The sequence below is a fragment of the Grampus griseus genome (genome assembly GCF_964374135.1).
Source record: "Grampus griseus genome assembly, chromosome: 5".
Taxonomy (NCBI): Eukaryota; Metazoa; Chordata; class Mammalia; order Artiodactyla; family Delphinidae; genus Grampus; species Grampus griseus.
In genome coordinates, this window is record NC_138998.1 from 15,257,309 (window position 1) to 15,276,177 (window position 18,869).

At 39.0% G+C, this 18,869-nt stretch overlaps 1 long non-coding RNA gene across 1 annotated transcript in view; it reads left to right on the forward strand.

Moving 5' to 3' along the window:
• The first annotated feature begins 6,027 nt into the window (after positions 1–6,027).
• The window catches only part of LOC309822723, a 262,605-nt gene continuing 249,763 nt past the window's right edge, over positions 6,028–18,869 (forward strand). Inside the window, exon 1 of the long non-coding RNA XR_014296766.1 lies at positions 6,028–6,160. This is a non-coding gene — a long non-coding RNA (uncharacterized lncRNA). The remainder of the gene's footprint in view (positions 6,161–18,869) is intronic.

An 18,869-nucleotide genomic window follows, 5' to 3' on the forward strand; every position in this document is an offset into this window, starting at 1 on the left:
TAAAATACAGAAAGATACTGATCAAATCTTCTGGTCAGGATGTTAGATGTATTCCCAGAATTCTATTTTGCCTTATCTTTTGGGAAGCTAATAGAACAGTAAATATCATCTTGAAAAGTTGTCATTTTTAATGAAGCATTTACTTTGCAATTGATAAATATTTTAAAAGTTAACACAATTTATGGTGTGTTCATTCTCAATAGATATCAAAGAAGCCCATTTCTCCTTTGGAAAGATATATATTTTTCCATTTCAAAAGGAATGGAAAAAAATAATTTTGATATGAATTAGCTGATAAGGGCACGTATTTTAACCATTTCCTCCAAAAAGCTCCAATCAAGTGAATCCAGCATTTCAAGAAGTTAGGAGGTGGTATGTATTACTCCTGGTGAAAAAAAGCTATCATGGGCATCTAAATGTTAAGTAGCTTGCCAAGTTCACTAAGTCAAGCAGTGGGACTGAGGATAAAACTACAGGTTTCCTGCCTTCCAGATGGTAGTAGAGTGGAATGAGACCTATACATCAGATGTTTCTAAACAGAAGGAGGGTAGAGATAATCCTTCAAGAGCAAGGTCCCCCAGCACCCCCTTTTCACAGGGCAGCTGAATGTTGTAGGCTTGTCTGGGTCCAAGAATGACAAGGAGATTTCTGAATTAAACAATAAGACTACCTGTTGGAAAATGGCCTGTGGTTTACTTCTTGGATAGGCGTTGCCCAGAGCAGCTTCCACTGCCTCTGCAGTGCTGTCTGCAAAGCTTAGGGGCTGAGCGACAGGTGGAGAAACAAGAGACCTTTTTGCTGCCCTCCCTCTTCCTTGCAGATTGAATACTAATACGCTGTAACTTCTCACCAACCTCCTTTCCTTTTAGGGTAGTGGTGATCTAGGATGCAACAGAGTTTATCACAAATGCACAGAAAGAATCAATGCCCCCTAGGCAGCCCTGGAGGGGTGGGGAAGGGAGTGGGCTGTATTTCCAGCACAGTGATACTCAGGCAGGTACAGCCCTCCAGGCCCTGTACACTCAATGAGTCAGGGGCAGTCACTAGGTCACTATCTCACCGAAACTTGTGGTAATAGACCACCTGGGGCAAGTAGTTGTTCTATGAGAGAAAGAATACAGGACAATGAGGAGGGAAGAAATGTGCTGAAATGGACAAGCAACTGAAGCTTGGTTCTTGTGGAGATAATCCCATTTCCCCACCTTAGAAACTGCATATCTAAATAGAAATGCAATGACTAGATTCCATTTGATCACATCTGGTTTGTAGACATTGCATCGGTAATTTAGGAGATATGAGGTATCTTTCTAAGGTTTGCTGCAAAATACAATTCTGCTTATGCTTTCATTCAGCGGCTTGTTACCCATGTTGTAACACACTGTCTATAGGAAGCAGCCACCTGGAGAAAGTTTAAAGCCTTTAACAGTCCATCCCCCTCCCTCTTTAGGTATTTCTCTAATCACTTCTCTGCCACCCCTGGCCCTCACCTCCTGCACACTCAAACACACTCTCCACTCCAAATTATCTGCAGTTTCCCAAACCCACCAGCCCCTCTTACTTACTACACCCCTTTCTTTCTGAGGTTATCTTCCCTAGTCTCTCCTTATCTGCCTGCAAATATCAACAAGTTTATCTTTCAAAATGCACCTCAAGCTTCACCTCCTGTGTAAAGCCTGAACTGCCCTCCCCCACCCCGATAAAACTGACCATTCTACTTTTACACTCCCATATAGCTCACTTGATTATACCTATTTGTTTACAAGTTTATCTTCCCTGGCTAGATTGTGAGCATCCCTGGAGTGGAATCTGTATCTTATCTTGCAGTCTCCTGAAGCAAACGCAGTGTCCCAGCATTTAAATATGTTTGTTGAATGAATAATGATCCGTGTTCTCTGCTCTGTTCTATCTATCCCCTTGGATAGAACAACCCACAGTTGCATTTTAAGCAGTGAGGAATTTGGGAGAATAGGGTGGAAGGATTCTGGAAAATCAAAGTCCAACTCTAGTTTTCAGACAAGATTGTTCACAGTGGAACAAATTCTCCCTCTGAGAAAATTCAGTGAAAAATTCTCTCTACTGATTATGATGAACTACATTTAAATCAAGTCCTAGCTGTGCCAAATAATGTTTGGAAGGAATTCATTCTCTTTTTTTGACTATTTCCATCCCCGGATAAGTATAATCCAGGGAATTTTTGAAACAATACTGATGCCTGGGTCATGCCTTGGATATTCTAGTAAAATGGGCCTAGGGTAGGGCCTGGCTTTGGGATTTTTAAGCTCACCAGGTGATTCTAACGTGCAACCAGGATTGAGACCCACTGCTTTAAGAGAATTTATCCAGGACTGGGTTTTACATAGCCTCTGAATGTTGATAAGCTACCAACTTTGCAGGTCCAATTTAAACTGAGCAGGCGTCTCCAGTTTAACACGTTCAAAAGCAACCACGCCCCAAATACCAAAATTAAGTAGCAACTCCATCCTCCCAGTGGCTCACAACAAACTCCTTGCAGCTGAGGATATGAGTAAACTGAATGGTGGGGGAAGAAGCCAGATAAAGTGGTTTAAGAAGAAGGTAGTGAGAGGGAAATAAAGACTTTGACTGTAAAAGGAGAAGAAACTCAGGGAGCTAGTTATAAGTGGAATTAAAATTAAGGAACCTATTTATAATTTGTTTTATAAATTTGAAGAAAGATTGGCCTCATTTAAAAGGTGATGGGAAAACCCAGTAAAGAAGTGCATTGAGCGAATTGCCTACTTTCTCTGAGTTGCTTGGTTCTCTGAGTTGCTTGTTTATTGAGAGTGCACAGGTGATACGGCTGATGAAACAACATAGAAGAATTGGACAGATAGTTAGAAGGTGCACTTGCAGAATTTGTAGTTGGATGTGGGGTGAAGTAAAGGGACGAGTCAAGAATGACATCCAGGGATTTGCTGGCTCAAGGGTGGCTGGTGGTGCCCTTCACTGAGCTAGAGAACAGAGAAGAAGGAGATTTCAGAGAGAAAAGGAAAAAAAACTTTTTTTTTTAAAACTGGATGCTTTATTTAACATTATAATTTTGGTCGGGCATATCCCTCACCTTTAAGGAGCAAAACAAAACATAAGCCTCAGATTAGGTCCAGGCACAAGTTATTCTTCCAATGATTCTGAAGTCAAACTGTAAAATTCAATTATTACTGCCTCTGATTTCCCATGAGGATTAAATAAAACCACACAAATGAGAGTGCCTAGCACAGTGCCTGAAGTAAACAGATGCTCAATAACATTAACTGCTCTTTCCTTGGCTTGAAGCCATGTGATTAATGAGGAAATAATAGGCTTAGGAATTAGATAGGTTTAAATTCTCACTATACCATTTGCTAGCTGTGTGACTTAAGGCAAATTATTTAACTCCATCTGTCAAATGGAACTAACAATACCCACCTTATAGGGTTAATGTGAAAAGTCATTAAAGAATAATGCATACATCATTCAACCGAAAAAGGACTTAATAAATATCCAACCCCCCTCCTTCAAGATAGCCTATTCATAACTCTTCCAAAAGTATAGATTCATAGGTCGATGAATTTAAACATATCCATCAGAATCCCTAACTTGTGGTAAGAATTACACCAGTGCAGTACCTTGACACAGTACCTGGCATGGAGTGGACCCTACATAAATGTTTATTGAACTCAGGTGAATTGCTGAATTGCTATGTCCAATGTCACTTGGCTAACTGTGGCAGCATGGGCTAGCCTGGGATGGGACTAGGCCTTTCTACTACTCAAACAAGGGCTCTTTCCATTATCCTGTGTACTCCCCCAAGGTTAAGTCATCTACTTGCTGATAAAATTATATGCTTATTTAGAGCAGTACAAATTAAATTAAGGGTCATAATAAGGTGTTACCATAATTTGAGTTTTTCAGGGTTCTATGGCTAAGGAAGTCATTACTGTTAAAATACTTTTACATAAAATAAATTTTACAAGAAACACAAACTTTTTTTTTTTTTTTTTTTTTTTTTTTTTGCGGTGCGCGGGCCTCTCACTGTTGTGGAGCACAGGCTCCGGACGCGCAGCCTCAGCGGCCATGGCCCACGGGCCCAGCCGCTCTGTGGCATGTGGGATCTTCCCGGACCGGGGCACGAACCCGCGTCCCCTGCATCGGCAGGCGGACTCTCAACCACTGCGCCACCAGGGAAGCCCAAGAAACACAAACTTTTTAACACAGCTTAAATTAAGAAAAGTTTCCTTCCTTTTGTTTTGCCTAACTACCACAGGAAAGTCACCTATGTTTATGATTTCCTAAATGGAAACTGTGTAGAAATGCTTTTAGAATAGTAATAACTTCAGAATGGTATAACCAATTCAATGGTAAGCAGCAGACTCTAGTGGAATAAAGAGTTGGGGGAAGTGGGAAAGCCGGTCCAATCTTGTGAAACTCAAGGCTGAATACACATGAAGTAAAATACTATGCACTGAACATACAAATGCAAGTACAACTGTACGTGCTGAGGTGAACTGTACATGAAGCACCTATTAAGACGAAACCACTCAACCTCTGGATGACAAGTAGAAAACAGGTTTTTAAATGTCTGAAAACCGCAACTTCAGTGCTTTTGCAATCCCCGCTTTTAGGATTTGTCACGTGAAGCAAACAGGCGTAACCCAACAGCACTATTAGGGCCACACAACCATTCCACACACAGGCTGGTCTCATAAACATCATCAAGGAAAAGCAGGCAAACCAGCAGAGAAGGCCTTCACCTACTTTCCTCCAGATTGCAAACGCTGTACGGAGACGGCGGCGCGCAAGTAACCAACCCCAAACAAATAAAGGAATACCTAGGCATTCTGACACCCCCAAAGGTCCTCCATAACATTTACGGAGTCTCATCCCATGAAATACGGTTAGTCTGCACAGAACCCCGCGTCCCCTCCTACAAGGGGCAGCAGTGGTCACCTTCCATGGATGGACCCCTTTAAGCCAGCTTCACGGACCCCCCCACAAACCAGTGACTCGATTGACCGCCACAATGTAGACTACATTACCCCTGTTAACGTTTCTAGAACACGTGATTTGGGGGTGCACACTTGCTAGAAACAGATCAAACAACACTTTCACACATTTCTGAGTCCTGCCATACTTGGATCCAAACTATTCCAAAGGAGGGGCCGAACATCACCAATCCTGGATGACACTCGTTCAAATCGCCCTCAAGAGGGGAGTGAGTCCCCCCCTTAGCTGGTCGCCAGCAGCTCTTACCTTTCTGTCACGGGGGACCTCGGCGAGGGACCCAGGGATCTGGTACAGGTCCAAGCTGAGATGCTCCAGGCTCAGCCTCTCCTGCAGGAAGTGGCCCGGGTACCACTGTAGCAGGGACCGACAGGGTCTTCTTGATGGACCCTTGAAAATGTCCAAGGCATGATGGGGGCTGGCAACTGGGTCGGCGGGGCCTCTGGCCGAGCGTCCCAGCTCTGGCTCCAGGCCATGGCGGGGCCCAAGCCCGGGGAGGCCCCTCCTTGCCCGCTCGGCGCGGCGCCAGCGCCGGCTGTCTCCCAGGGCGACCCCGCCGCCTACACCGGCTGATCGCACTAGGGCTGGCGGGAACCAGCCGCGGAGGAGTCCCCCTTGCCCCAAGCCCAGGGGCTTCTGAGGGGTTCGTAGTCCGCACAGAGAGCGTGTGAGAGAGCCTGAGGGGAAGCCGCAGGGCCCCAGGCCCGGCCTGAGGTGGACTGAGAAACTGTGTCTTCCATACAGTACATTCTACGTAGTATTTCTTTTCCTTTCTTTTTTTCTACTAGCAAAAGCAAGTTTATTCAGAAACAGCCAAAGAAGTTGCCAACCTACGTTTCTGAACTACAGCTGATCCTACTCAAATCCAGAACTTGCTTTTATAGGGAAAAGGAGGTAGCTGGGCAGGGCTGTAATAACAAAAGAGTTCATTGGTGGAAGCTGGGAGTCCAAAGTATGGAGGCTTCTCATTGGTTGGGCTACAACTAGGCAGTGTTTCTTATTCAACATCACAAATCTATATTCGGAAGCTCTGAATCCCTGCTACACTGAAACTCTGCTAGGGATATAAAGATATGAGTAATGAATAAATCCAAGTTCCTGTTTTCGAGAAGCTTGCAAACTTTTCATGAGGACAGGAAAAGAGCCACAATAAAAGAAGAAGGTAAGTGCCAGAAGAATTATGCAAAAATCTAAAAGCATTCAAAGAAGAGGGAGATTTTTTTTTACGTGTGAGAGGTCGCTGGAGATAAGATTCAGCAAAGACTTCAAGGAGAGGGGGTGATGTTTGAGATTCATTCTGAAGAACTAACATTTCTATAGGCAGTAGGATTGGGGAGAACATTCCAGGTGGAAAAACTCCGCCACAACAGCACAGAACTGTGATAGGGCTAGGAACGATTGCAAACTAGCACCGCAGGCTAGTGTTAATTTAGGCTACGTATGGCCTAGTGGTCAGAAACAAATCTAGACCGGCAGGCTGGACTTTGGAGTTAAGCAGGCCTGAGCTGGGACACTGGTGCCACCACTGGATAAATACCCAACCTAGGGAAAGTTATTTAACCTCCCTCAGCCTCGGTTTTCTCCCTTCTAAAATTAACCTAATCATACATTTACCAGGATCGTTTTGAGATGTCTGTTCTATAATAGGTGTTTAATAAATGATAGGTATTATTACTTTGCAGAGGTCTTGAATACCAGGGTGAAGAGTTTATGTTTTCTTAGCCAGCTTATGGAAGCGTTTGCACAAAGTGACTACAGCTGGAATAATCTGCCCCCAATTTATACGCTTGAGGGAAGCAGGGAAGAGAAAAGACTGGAAGACAAGTTAGGAGACTCCTTGGTAGTCAGCTAGTAGATCAATAAGTAATCCTCAGGGTGATGCTACTTCATAGTCAATCCATAATATCAAAGTTTTATTTTTTAGTTTTCAAAATATACAGATATTTTATTTTCTTCCCTTCCCCTCCTGCTGTTTTGCCATTGGATTGTTCTGCCAGCAGGCAAAAAGACAAATCAGTGAAACTTCAATCAGCCAGTGTCGCCATAAACAAAAGAGGAACTTAAATATCTGTGGTTACTGTGTGAATGTAAGCATCTTTGAAAGATTTGGTTGGAGCAGGCTGAAATTAACCACTTGAATTTAACATTTTATGTAGAATATATATGCCAATAATTCTTAACCTCCCTTTGTTCCACCGATACAGCTGAGTCACTATAGCGTGGGAAGAACCTCTATACTATAAATAATCTTCTGTCAGTTAATTTAAAAAGGCAGTAGGGCAGGACTTATTCAAAGTTAGTGGTCATGTACCACTGACCAACCACATAGAACCTTGGACAAGCCATTTAATAATCCTGAACTGCAGATCACATATCTGTAATTTGGGGGAGGTAATTTATTTTTTGTCTCATTCTTAAGGTTGTTTTGAGGATTGAATGAGGTAATTGATATAAAAATGCTTATGTTTTATAAGCCACAAATGCAAGAGATTATCTGGACAAAACCTCCATCCACATAAATAAGGCACAATCATTATGAACTGTATAAGAAGTTTTCCCACTTTTTTTCTTCCTTGCTCTCTGAAGATCTGCTTGATTTGTCTTTTTTTTTTTTTTTTTCCAGTTGGCGAGCACTTTACTTTCATATGTTGACCACAGTTAACCTCCCATTTTGGGTGAGATTTCCAAAGTATGATTTCCAACTAAGTAGCCATTTTGTCATTTTGAAATTGTGTTGTTTGACCTTCCCTGTGTTTTGGGATAAGTATAGGAGGGTTTGGCTTCAGACTTAAATTATTTCACTACGGGCACTTTTGGAGGAGGAAAAGTTATTTTTCGCTCACTTAATAAAACAACTTCTTGTACAGCAAACTCTGTCTCATTAAGGGCTGTGCCGGAGACTTCAGGGATTATTTAAGAGACTGAGTCAGCATCTTTATCTTGTGATGTATTGAAAGATGTGTTAGTTCCCCAAGGGAAGAAGAAGGGAAATTGAAAATAAAATCCTTTTTCCCCCTTTTTGGTTAATTTTCAACAAAATGAAGCAGTTAGTTCTGAAATATAGACACACAGGTGAGAAAAATGTGTGTAATTACTTAATAAGAAAGGGACTTGCATAATTAAACTGAAATTCAATGCATTTGAAGGAAAGGGAAAGCATCCCAGCTAAGTTTCTGGCAGATAATGATGAAGAAACTGAAAACAGTTGAGGCTCTGAAGTCACACTTCTGTTGATACATATGGTGTTAATGGATTTTGAGCTCCTGGGCCTCCTGGTAAGCAGATGGTTTTATACTTGTGCTTAAACTAGAGGTTAGATGGCTTGGTGGAAAAAAGCAGTGACCTTTCATCTCAAGTTTAGTTCTGGACCTAATGATTTGTGTATTCAAACTTTTCAAACACATATTGTCACGCTTAACACCCTGTAAGATACTCGAACATTGACTGGGCCTGGTAAATAAATCGTAGTTGATCTTCACAGAGATTCTTTTTTTTCCCCCTGGCTGAAGCCAAGTTTTATAAGTAACCTCTCTTCTTCTGGGCAAAAAGTTAAATCAGGGAGTCAGTGTCTCTCATTGGATTGTCTGTTCAAGTATACAAAGTAAAACAACTAAAAATATACACTAGTTTCTGTTAGGTTAACTAGAAAGGAATATTCCTGAAAATAATTATGCTGCTGTAGAACTACAGTAATAAGCTCCCTGCCCCCCAGACCCACATTTAATTAGAAAACTACTGGTCCCATTCCAAATCCTAACTAATTTAATTTAAAACCGTATGTTTTATACAGTAATTGCCTATTTTTTAAGTTAACTAACCATTGTACCATCAGCTTAGACATTTTATGAGTGGAGACAGCACTCCTAATTGATAAGCATGGCATGCTTATAAATGAAGTTAAAACAACAGTGACGCTTTGGGAAACAAATGTTGCCATTTGACTGCTTCCCAAAAGTAGCTTGTTTAGCAGAGATCCAAGAAAGTTGCAGATCTCTGCATTCAGGATTCATGACTGGAAACTGAAATGTACTTGAAAGTCAAGAAGGTGGATTGCTGCTTCTCCTTTTGGTCAGACAGAGGTGCTAGGAGCAAAATGAGGTGGGGTGTGGGGCATGGGCTAGAGCCTGGAGAATCACATCAATAAACACCTTCTCACCTGGGCTCCCTGGGTCCCAGGATGCCAAGACTCTTTCAACACTAAACACAGTAGTTGCCAGATAATTCCACAAGAAGAAGGAACTTTCACCTTCTTTACAGTTTGGTGATTACAAAGCACTTTGAAGAGAATATATGTGAGTATATAACACACTAATTGAGTGAGTGATGTTATTTGGATCAAGAAATGATTGGATGGAAAACTGTCTATGATATATTAAGAAGGAAAAGCAGGTTACAAAACAGCGTGTACAGTACAATTCATTTTTTGTGAAAAATAATTCTATAAATGTGCAACAGAAAGACTGCAGTGAGACATAGGAAACAAACAAGCAATGGGGTAGAGGGAATACAGATGATTTTCGTTTTCTTCTGACTTATCTATATTTTCACACAGTAATGTTATTTTCAGAATAAGAAAAAAGTTCTTTAAAAAGACTTTAGGGGGCTTCCCTGGTAGCGCAGTGGTTGAGAGTCTGCCTGCAGATGGAGGGGACGTGGGTTCGTGCCCCGGTCCGGGAGGATCCCGCGTGCCACGGAGCGGCTGGGCCCGTGAGCCATGGCAGCTGGGCCTGCGCGTCCGGAGCCTGTGCTCTGCAACGGGAGAGGCCGCAGCAGTGAGAGGCCCGCGTACGGCAAAAAAAAAAAAGACTTTAGGGAAGGAAACATTCAAGTTATGAAAACACGGGGCAGTAATTATTACTTAGACTAGTAAATCTCTATATTTAAGGGAATAGAAAGCGATTAAAATACAGACATAAAGAACACAGTATTTATATTTCCTTTCACACCCTGGAACAATACATTTTTGAGAAGTGAGATATTTAGCTAGGTCAGGCTGTACACATTCGAGGAATCCTACATCATGATGTCTGTTAGCATTTAAGAAGCGTTAGTAACTGCAGAGTAATACACTAAACAAAATGTCCGGAGCATACAAATACCATATTATATAAAGGTAACTTAACTTTAAAAAGAAAAGCTAGTCCTTGTCTCTCTGAAATAATTCAAGATTTGAATTGAGAAATATTGCTATTAATAGCGCTAGAACACTGAGACCAGAAACCATCAGAACTTCAAGGATTAAAGAAAATTGTAACATGAACTGATGGAGAAGATATTGGAAAACAGGCTCTCTCCCATGCTACTGGTGGAAGTATATTTTCACTACTCTAAAGGACAAGCTGGTAATAGTCATCAAAAGTCTTAACATCATGGATATCTTTACAACCAGCATTTCCATTTCTAGGAACTTATCCTACAGACTGTATAAGAATGTGAACAAATCAATAAGGATGCTCATAGCAACATTGTTTATGACAGAAATTCACAGTGTCTTAATTGTCCCATAGAAGAGCTTTCATGCTGAAGTCAATCATAGTAATCCATTAAATAGTATACTGTGCAGCCACTAAGAAGGATTTGTGTGTGAATGTATCTAATAAACACAAAGGTGGACAAAAGAAGCCTGACACAAAAGAGTATATACTATATATCATTTATATCTAGTTAAAATGAGGCAAAAATCACTAATGGACAACTTTGGGAATGCCTCATGACTAGAGATGGGCACAGAGCACGGAGTGCTTCTGGAGTTCTGTCAGTATTCTTTTCTTGGTCTCAGACTGATACATGGGTGTGTTCACTTTGTGAATGTTCATCAAACAGTACACTGATGTTTGTTTACTTTTCTGCATGTCTGCTGTACTTCAATAACATTTATCAGAAGAAAGGTCGTAAGAAGTATTCATAACATAGAAAGAATTTCAGCATATATTTTTAATATAAAAGTATTAAAATCCTTTTCCATCTTAAAGGATCTTATAGAAAAATAAATGGATGTTCACAAAGTGGCATTGGTAGACATCTCTGGGTAATAGGATGATAGGTTATTTTTATTTGTAATATTTTTATTTTAAATATTTTCTAAAATTGTCACAGTTTTATAAGAAGAAAAGTCAAAATAATATCATTATAAAAATGAGAATGGTATATGTAATTTTGTTAAAACAGAGAAAAGAGTTAATAAGAATGTGCTAATAGTAAGAAAAAAAGCTCACCAAGATCAGTTAGGATTAAATAACCTGGCATTTTACAAAGCTTTGATTCAAAAATAGAACACTTTTTATTCTAATAGTACATAATATGTGGCTTTAAAATGAACGAAGGTTGTTAAAATCCCAAAACAAGTGTGTAATAACAGACTCTGCCCCACTAGTTTGCTAGGTGATGCAAGCAGTCTAGACCTCAGTTGTCCTGCCTGTAGAATGGGTTTAATAATACCTTGCCTGCATCCTCCCAGAGGTATTTTGAGAATAAGTGATATAAAAATATAGGAGTAGCTTTTAACTTTTCAGAGATGTTGTTTCTAGGTATTATTACAAGGGCAGTTTATGAAAAAATATGAAATTTGATGCCACTTGAAAATTTTGTGACTCTTGTGAAACTGTACCCTTAAGAAGCACCTATACATTAAGAAGAGTTGGGGGAAAAAAAAAAAGAGTTGGGATAACACTTTTCATTTTTTCAGACTTTTATACAAGAACATTTTTACAAAGAAAAATTGAGCAGAAAATAACTTTCTCTTTTCATCTTGAGAAAAATGGAACAATTGTACAGATTCAGATTATTTTTGAAAATTGGATGATAGCACTAATCTATAATTCTTATGATCTACTGAATATTTCCCACTAGAGAGAGATAAAGAAATGCATCCTTGTTTACTTCAGCTCTTGTTAGAATTGTTTCTCCTCTCTGTCAGTTGGCTTTCCTTTCAGCTGCATGGTCTTCTGGGATTGGTTAAAAAATACTGAAGAGCTGACATTTAAAACAGTCTTAAACCTACAAATATTCCTCTCCATCTGCCACCTCCACCCCACCTACATTCTATGATCTTTATTTCATTACCCTAGGGACTTGGTATTAAGATGCATTTAATAGTTTACAACAAATGTTTTGAACTAGTACTTTTATTTTTCCAAAGAGTGTACCCGAGGATTGTTTGTCCATATCCACGTTACCCAGAGGACAAAACCATATTCATGGCATTCATTCAATGCTGTGGCCCTTCGAAATGGACCTCACTGGATGGTCATAATAACCCCAACAAATATATCTCTAGCATTTCCTAGATCAGTGGTTCCAAAGTGTCCTTGGACCAGTAGCATGAGCATCATCTGAGAACTTGCTAGACATGCAAATTACTGGGCCCCACTCTAGATCTACTGAATCAAAACTCTAGAGATGCTTCCCAGCAATCAGTAGTTTAATAAGCCCTCCAGGTGATTTTGATGCATGCAAAAGTTTGAGAACTACTGTCCTAGAGGGACCATAGGTGAGATTTCTAGAAGCACAGTATGCTCCCTTAAGGGATCTGTGAAAATTACCAGTATGCATGAGCTTACTTTGAAAACAATGTTGAAATCTCGACAGTAGTCATCATAAAAAACATATGGTAGCACTAGCAGCTTCACTTTGCAGCCATTTGACCATTTTCAGGCCACCACTATGGTAAATTAGAAGCATTCCTAATTTACAGACAAGAAAATAAAATCAGATAAGGCAGGGGAAAGCACTCTTAGAAACTGGTGTAGCTTTTTGCATCATCTGAAAGTTTCTTTAATGTTAATTGCAGTAGAGATGGTGGTTACATTGCCTTTCAAAGCCTTTCTCCATGGCAAAACTGAGACTGAAAACCAGAATACTGGTCTTGTTTCCACCAGTAAATCATCCTGGCCTTAAAGTAAGACTCAGATACAAGAAACACCTGAAGAACAAGGGATCGTTACTGTGGAATCATCAGCACCTGTTCAATTTCTCAGCCTAACCACATCCATCTGTGTAAGAGAGCTTTGGTATTATGACCATCCAGGGAGATCCGTTTCAATGGACCACTGCATTGAATGAATGCTGTGGGTATGGTTTTGTCCTCTTGGCAAAGTGGATATGGACAAACAATCCTTGGATACCCTCTTTGGAAAAATAAAAGCAGTAGTTCAAAACACAATTCATTGTAAACTATTAAATGCATATTTTTTTATTTTTTATTTTATTTATTTACTTTTGGCTGTGTTGGGTCTTTGTTGCTGCACGTGGGCTTCCTCTAGTTGTGGCGAGCGGGGGCTACTCTTCGTTGCGGTGAGCGGGCTTCTCATTGCAGTGGCTTCTCTTGTGGAGGAGAATGGGCTCTAGGCGCGTGGGCTTCCATAGTTGTGGCTCACGGGTTCTAGAGCGCGGGCTCAGTAGTTGTGGCGCACGTGCTTAGTTGCTCTGCAGCATGTGGGGTCTTCCCGGACCAGGGATCGAACCCATGTCCCTGCTTGGCAGGCAGATTCTTATCCACTGCGCCACCAGGGAAGCCCTTGAATGCATATTAACACCAACTCCCTAGGGTAATGAAAGGCCTCTTCTCTAAGGTAAAGTCAGTTTACATATTACAAGACTGCTCTTTTTCTTACAAAGAAAGAATAAGGTAAAACCAGGAAAGAGAGAACAGGAGCAACACTCTTATTACTACTGAAATTGTTTTATTTCTCTTCACCAACTTTAACTTACTAGTTCATTTCATATAAAGGTTCTGATGCCCTAGAGGCCCCTTCCCAATACGGTGGATTTGATTATCTACATATTTAAACACAATTGTGTAAACGGAGCCATAAGAAAGGCTCTAAAAGGATTAATCCACTACTATGACTTTATAAACAATTTGTGAACAAAATTATTATCTTTAATTTTGGTTAAGAATCAGAATGGTAACTGTTTTCTTGACAAAAAAATATACAGAGGTAACAGCTTTATATTTTTAATGCTAAATTAATTCCAGAAAGTCACATATAGAAGTAAGGCTTTGGGACAGTTACTTAATTGCTCTAAACCTAAGTTTTATTGCCTGTAAGAAGGTGTAACAGGATGGTTGTGAGAATAAATGAGTTAATTCATGTGAATTGCTGAGGACAGTGCCTAGCACTTAGCAGGCACACAGAATGTTAGCTATATTATTATTTTTGTAACTGCAAATGTTACTCTGTTTTCAGGTTAAATTAACTACAGAATGCGGAAGTCAATATGAACAGACCAACTAATATTGAACAGATTAGTAACAGAAAAGTTTTCAAGATAATGAATATTGTTGCCTTATCCAAAGCTATTACCATTTACTCAAGGAATTCAGATCATAACATATGTAGTCCCTTAATCATCATACTCTGAAAACAACCAACCTAGCTAAGCTTCTGATGTGGAATTTGATTTACCTATTATAAAAACAGAAACTATACTTAGGCCCTCTGAATAGTAATTTTTAATTCACAGTCACTTATAGGTCCTATTTAAAACAGAAAAGCTGGGGCAGGATTACCCTGTAGAGTATTTGGCATTCATCCAGTTGGCCCCTGATGTAGAGAACTCTTGCTGGTCTGGGAGACATGCCGCAGGAGGACAGTGGTTTTGGGCAGAGCAGTGTCAAAATCTGTTTTTCCTAATTCAGTGTAATTCTGTAATCAGGTGCCTGTTACTGAAACAGTGCACAGATATATTTCAGTTTGGATAGTCTTAAAATGCACACATCATAAAGGAAAACAAAAAGACGGAGAGAGGTCCGCCTTTTAATGGCTTGTCTCAGCTGATCCTTATAATAATATTGAAGTGTATTGCATGTGTGTGTGTATGTGTGCATGTATAGTTTTATAGGTGGAAAAACTGGAGCACAGAGAGTTTAGAGTCAGGGAGGGGTTAGAAACCGTACTGAGAACTCACTAGAAGTCTTGAAAATAAGATCATGCCCTTTAGAACGTGAAATGCTCAGTGTGTGGAACAATTTTATGTTACACAGGCAATAAAGTGTTCTTTCTTTCTTCCTTTCTCCCTCTCTCCTCCCTCCCTCCCTCTCTCTTTCTCCCCTCCTTCCATTCCCCCCCCTCTCTTTTTCTTTCTTTTTAAAATAGATGATAAGCCAAACTTTAAAACCTACTATTCAGAGCTCCTTGCCAGCATATAACACATTGGTGTAGAAAATTAATGAATAGAAATCTCAGATAAATAGAGTGGAATGACCAGAAGGGGGAGCTCTTACGTAGCAATAGCAGAGCTCAACTGGAAGAAGAAAGTCTCCTCTTTCCTGGCAAGGACTTAGCCAATGAAAACCCATGGCGTCTTTGTTTACTACAGCCCTCCCAACTTCCTCTTCCTCTCTATGAAAAGAGTTCTCCCCTTGACTTGCAAGGACTTGCACGTGGCTCACCATTATTGCAGACCCCGAAATATAATTCTTTGCTGATCCCACATGAACCCAGTTTTGCTGGATAATAACTGACAATCTATTTGTTTTAGGTCAGCATTGGTCTCTAGACTTAACTTTACTGATTTTCACTTCTAGAAAGGCGTTAAGGTAATATACACTTCTGAACTTTGAACACTGAGGTAAACACCTTGGCCTCGGCATATTCTAACTTGAAGTCCATGTTCTTGGATCCAAGTCATGGCTTTTCTGTCTTCCTGACTGGGCACTGAATTCTTTGTGCCTATCTCAAAGTATTAATGTGAGAGTCCAATAATTAGGTGGGAAGGAAAACACTCTAAATTGCAAATTACTGGATAAATGTTAATTTTTGTTTTTATACTTTACAACCTTGAATTCTCAGTAAGTAATACTAGTTAATCTCCAAAAGAGAAACCTTGTAAAGGTGCTGTTATGTAGACCTTTGGTATGTCAGATGTTACACAATTTCAGTCATCTCTATTTATCAGCAATACACATTCAGTAAAAATACCACATGAGTGCTATACATCCTTCAGTGTAATTACCAAGCAAATATGTATTCAGCCTGTCAGAAGCCTAATATAGAGTCTCAGCCTTAGTTGTAGCCTAAAACTAACGATGGTAACTATAAACAGTGACAGATTGGATTGGCAGTCCCTGTACAGTCTCAATTTGCAATTTTGTATTTGGCAGAACTCATAGATTTTATTACCAACAATATATTGCAGTCCAAAGGAAAAATGGAAGCATTCTGAGCCATTTTCAAGGGCTGTCTCACAAAATACATACTGTAATTACTGAACCGTAGAGAACAATTCCTGATGTGGCATGGTGAAGGCTGTTGTTTCTGTTTTGGCCATTATTATTTTAAAGACAGGGAGTGTGTATAATACTACATCTTTCAAAAGGGACCAACGTGAAACCTTTGGGTTTGTATGTAGCCAAAATGCCTAATCCCGTTCAGAATGAATAATAGACAACCCAGGAAAGAAATTCTATTTTAAGGAGTGACTCAAGTGTCAAATGTTTAACCAAGGTGTAGTTTTGATTTGAAACATAGTTGGAGGAAATAGCGATAGAAAACAACTGAAGATAAGAAAAATCACAGTGAACTTATTTTCAGTTTTTCAAGTTTAAACTCTGTAATAGTTAAAAACTTTTAATTGAACTATGGAAATGTGCAAATTTACTCTTCCATATTTTAATCATACAAGCTGTAAATTTGTGAGTTATTAAAACATCACTAGTTTCATCTTCATTTTTTATTTTCTGATAGGATGATAGTGATATTCAAGAACTAGTTCAGACTTATAAGTAAAATTAAGCAATATCTACACAAAAATACCCATTCTCTTATTTTACTTCCAATTAATTATTCTTAGTCTTTCAGTTAAATTGATGAGGTTGGAAATACCACTATTCAAAAACATTTCCATGAAAAATTCACCGACTGATAGAAAACATCACAGAGATAAAATTTCCCCAAATTGCAGGTCTGACATCATTTGGAAGGGAAAAAAATAGACTGACTGACATTTTTGTATTACAGGTACAAAATATGAAAAGCCAAAAAGAGAATTTTAAAGTTTGATGGAAATTTAGTTTCAGGTAAAACTTAAAGACAACTCAGAGTGAAATATGCTTTCTTTTGTAACCAAAACCCTTAACTAATCTCAGCTCCAAATGATTAATTTTACATCCTACATTTTTGGGGGTCACTTATTATTAATGAAAATAACCCCACCATCTACTCACTCTCTACCAAAACACCTTGTTTTATTTTCTTCATAGCACTTATCACTATCTGAAATTATCTCTGTGATATCTTTACTTATTAATTAGCAAGTGACCTGATCAGGTGTGTTCACAGATTACCAGCACCTAGCACATTAACTGGTACATAGGGTCTCAAAAATATTATAACATTAAAATTATAATTTAAAAAATTAGGAGGGGCATTATGTTTAGATCTCTGTTCTCCAATTTTTATATATTCCATTCTTATCTTTATTTCTTTTTTTTTTAACTTCTTTTTCTTGCTGTCTCTCTATTTGGGAAGGAAGAGAAACATTTTGTAATGAATGACAAAAAGTATTCCCTGACCTAAGAAGAATAAGGCCATAGAAACATGGGCTTTTATTATAGATTTTAAAGCCTATGAAAAGATGCATATTGATAAATTCTCTCTAGAAAAAAACTTAGCCAGCCCTCTATTTAGCCAGGCCACAGAGGAGAAAAGTTTAGTTTCCTCCCTTAAAATTTGAAATCCAATTGCAGGTATGGATTCTGATGGAATACACATTTCATAAAATAAACAGTGTTGTAGTCTTGCTGCTGTCTTTTAAATGGTAGTCTAGTGAAGTGGCTAAAAACATGGGCTCTGGAGCCAGGATGCTAGAATTTGACTTCTGACTCTTCTATTTAATAGCTGTATAATTCTAGGGAAGTTAAACAACCTCTTTGTGCTTAAGTTTCCGTATCTGTAAAATGGGGATCATAATGGAAGCTTCTTTTTAAGGTTGTAAAAAATTAATGAGTTGTATAGCACAGGGAATTTTACCCAGTATCTTGTAATAACCTATAATGGATTATAACCTGAAAAAGAAAAAAAAAAACCCACTATGCTGTACACCTGAAACTAACACAATTTTGTAAACCAACTATACTTCATTTAAAAAAAAAAGAATCAGTTAATACATCTGAAGTCCTTGGAAAAGTAAGTGACATATAGAGAGTGCTCAAAAAACGTTCTCTGTTGTCTATTCTAAGAAAAATGTCCAAAGTGATACTGTTATTACAAAATTACCTACCATAACAAGTATCAAGTTGTCTTTGTAGAGAAACTTCAGACCAAATGTACTTGAGAGATATGCTTTTCACACAGTGCAGGTACATAAGCTATAGGCCTGTAGACCCAAGTTTCACAAACTGAAACTTGTTCACTCATTCAGTCACTTAAATAACTAATATTTATTGGATGATAAACTACAGTATTTCCAACTTCCTTTAGATGGCAGGAAGAAGTCTTAGAAGGATAATTTTAAAAAGGAAGAGCTTTCTTCTTTCAGAGGAAAGAATAAAAATAAAAAAAATAAAAAAAAAAAAAGGAAGAGCTTGAACAACAAACTGAGATATGTTTAATCTCCCTTTCTGGCTACTATCTTCTAAGAGAGATCAGAGCAAACAGAAAAATTCTCTTCTACACCATCAAGTATCCATGTTGAGGTATCACATGCCCTTCCAAGTAAAGAACCATTAAACTGTGGTGTAATCTGAATATACTAATATGTGGATCCTGAATTTTTTCTTATTCATCAAATACTTATAAGTGGCTATGTTGTGTGTTAGATTTAGTACTAGGCTCTGGTTCTAGAACTGGAAACAAATAAAAACAAAACAAAACACCAAACCTCCCTACTACTTTTAAACTGCTTATGATGTAGTCAGATAGAGATGAGCC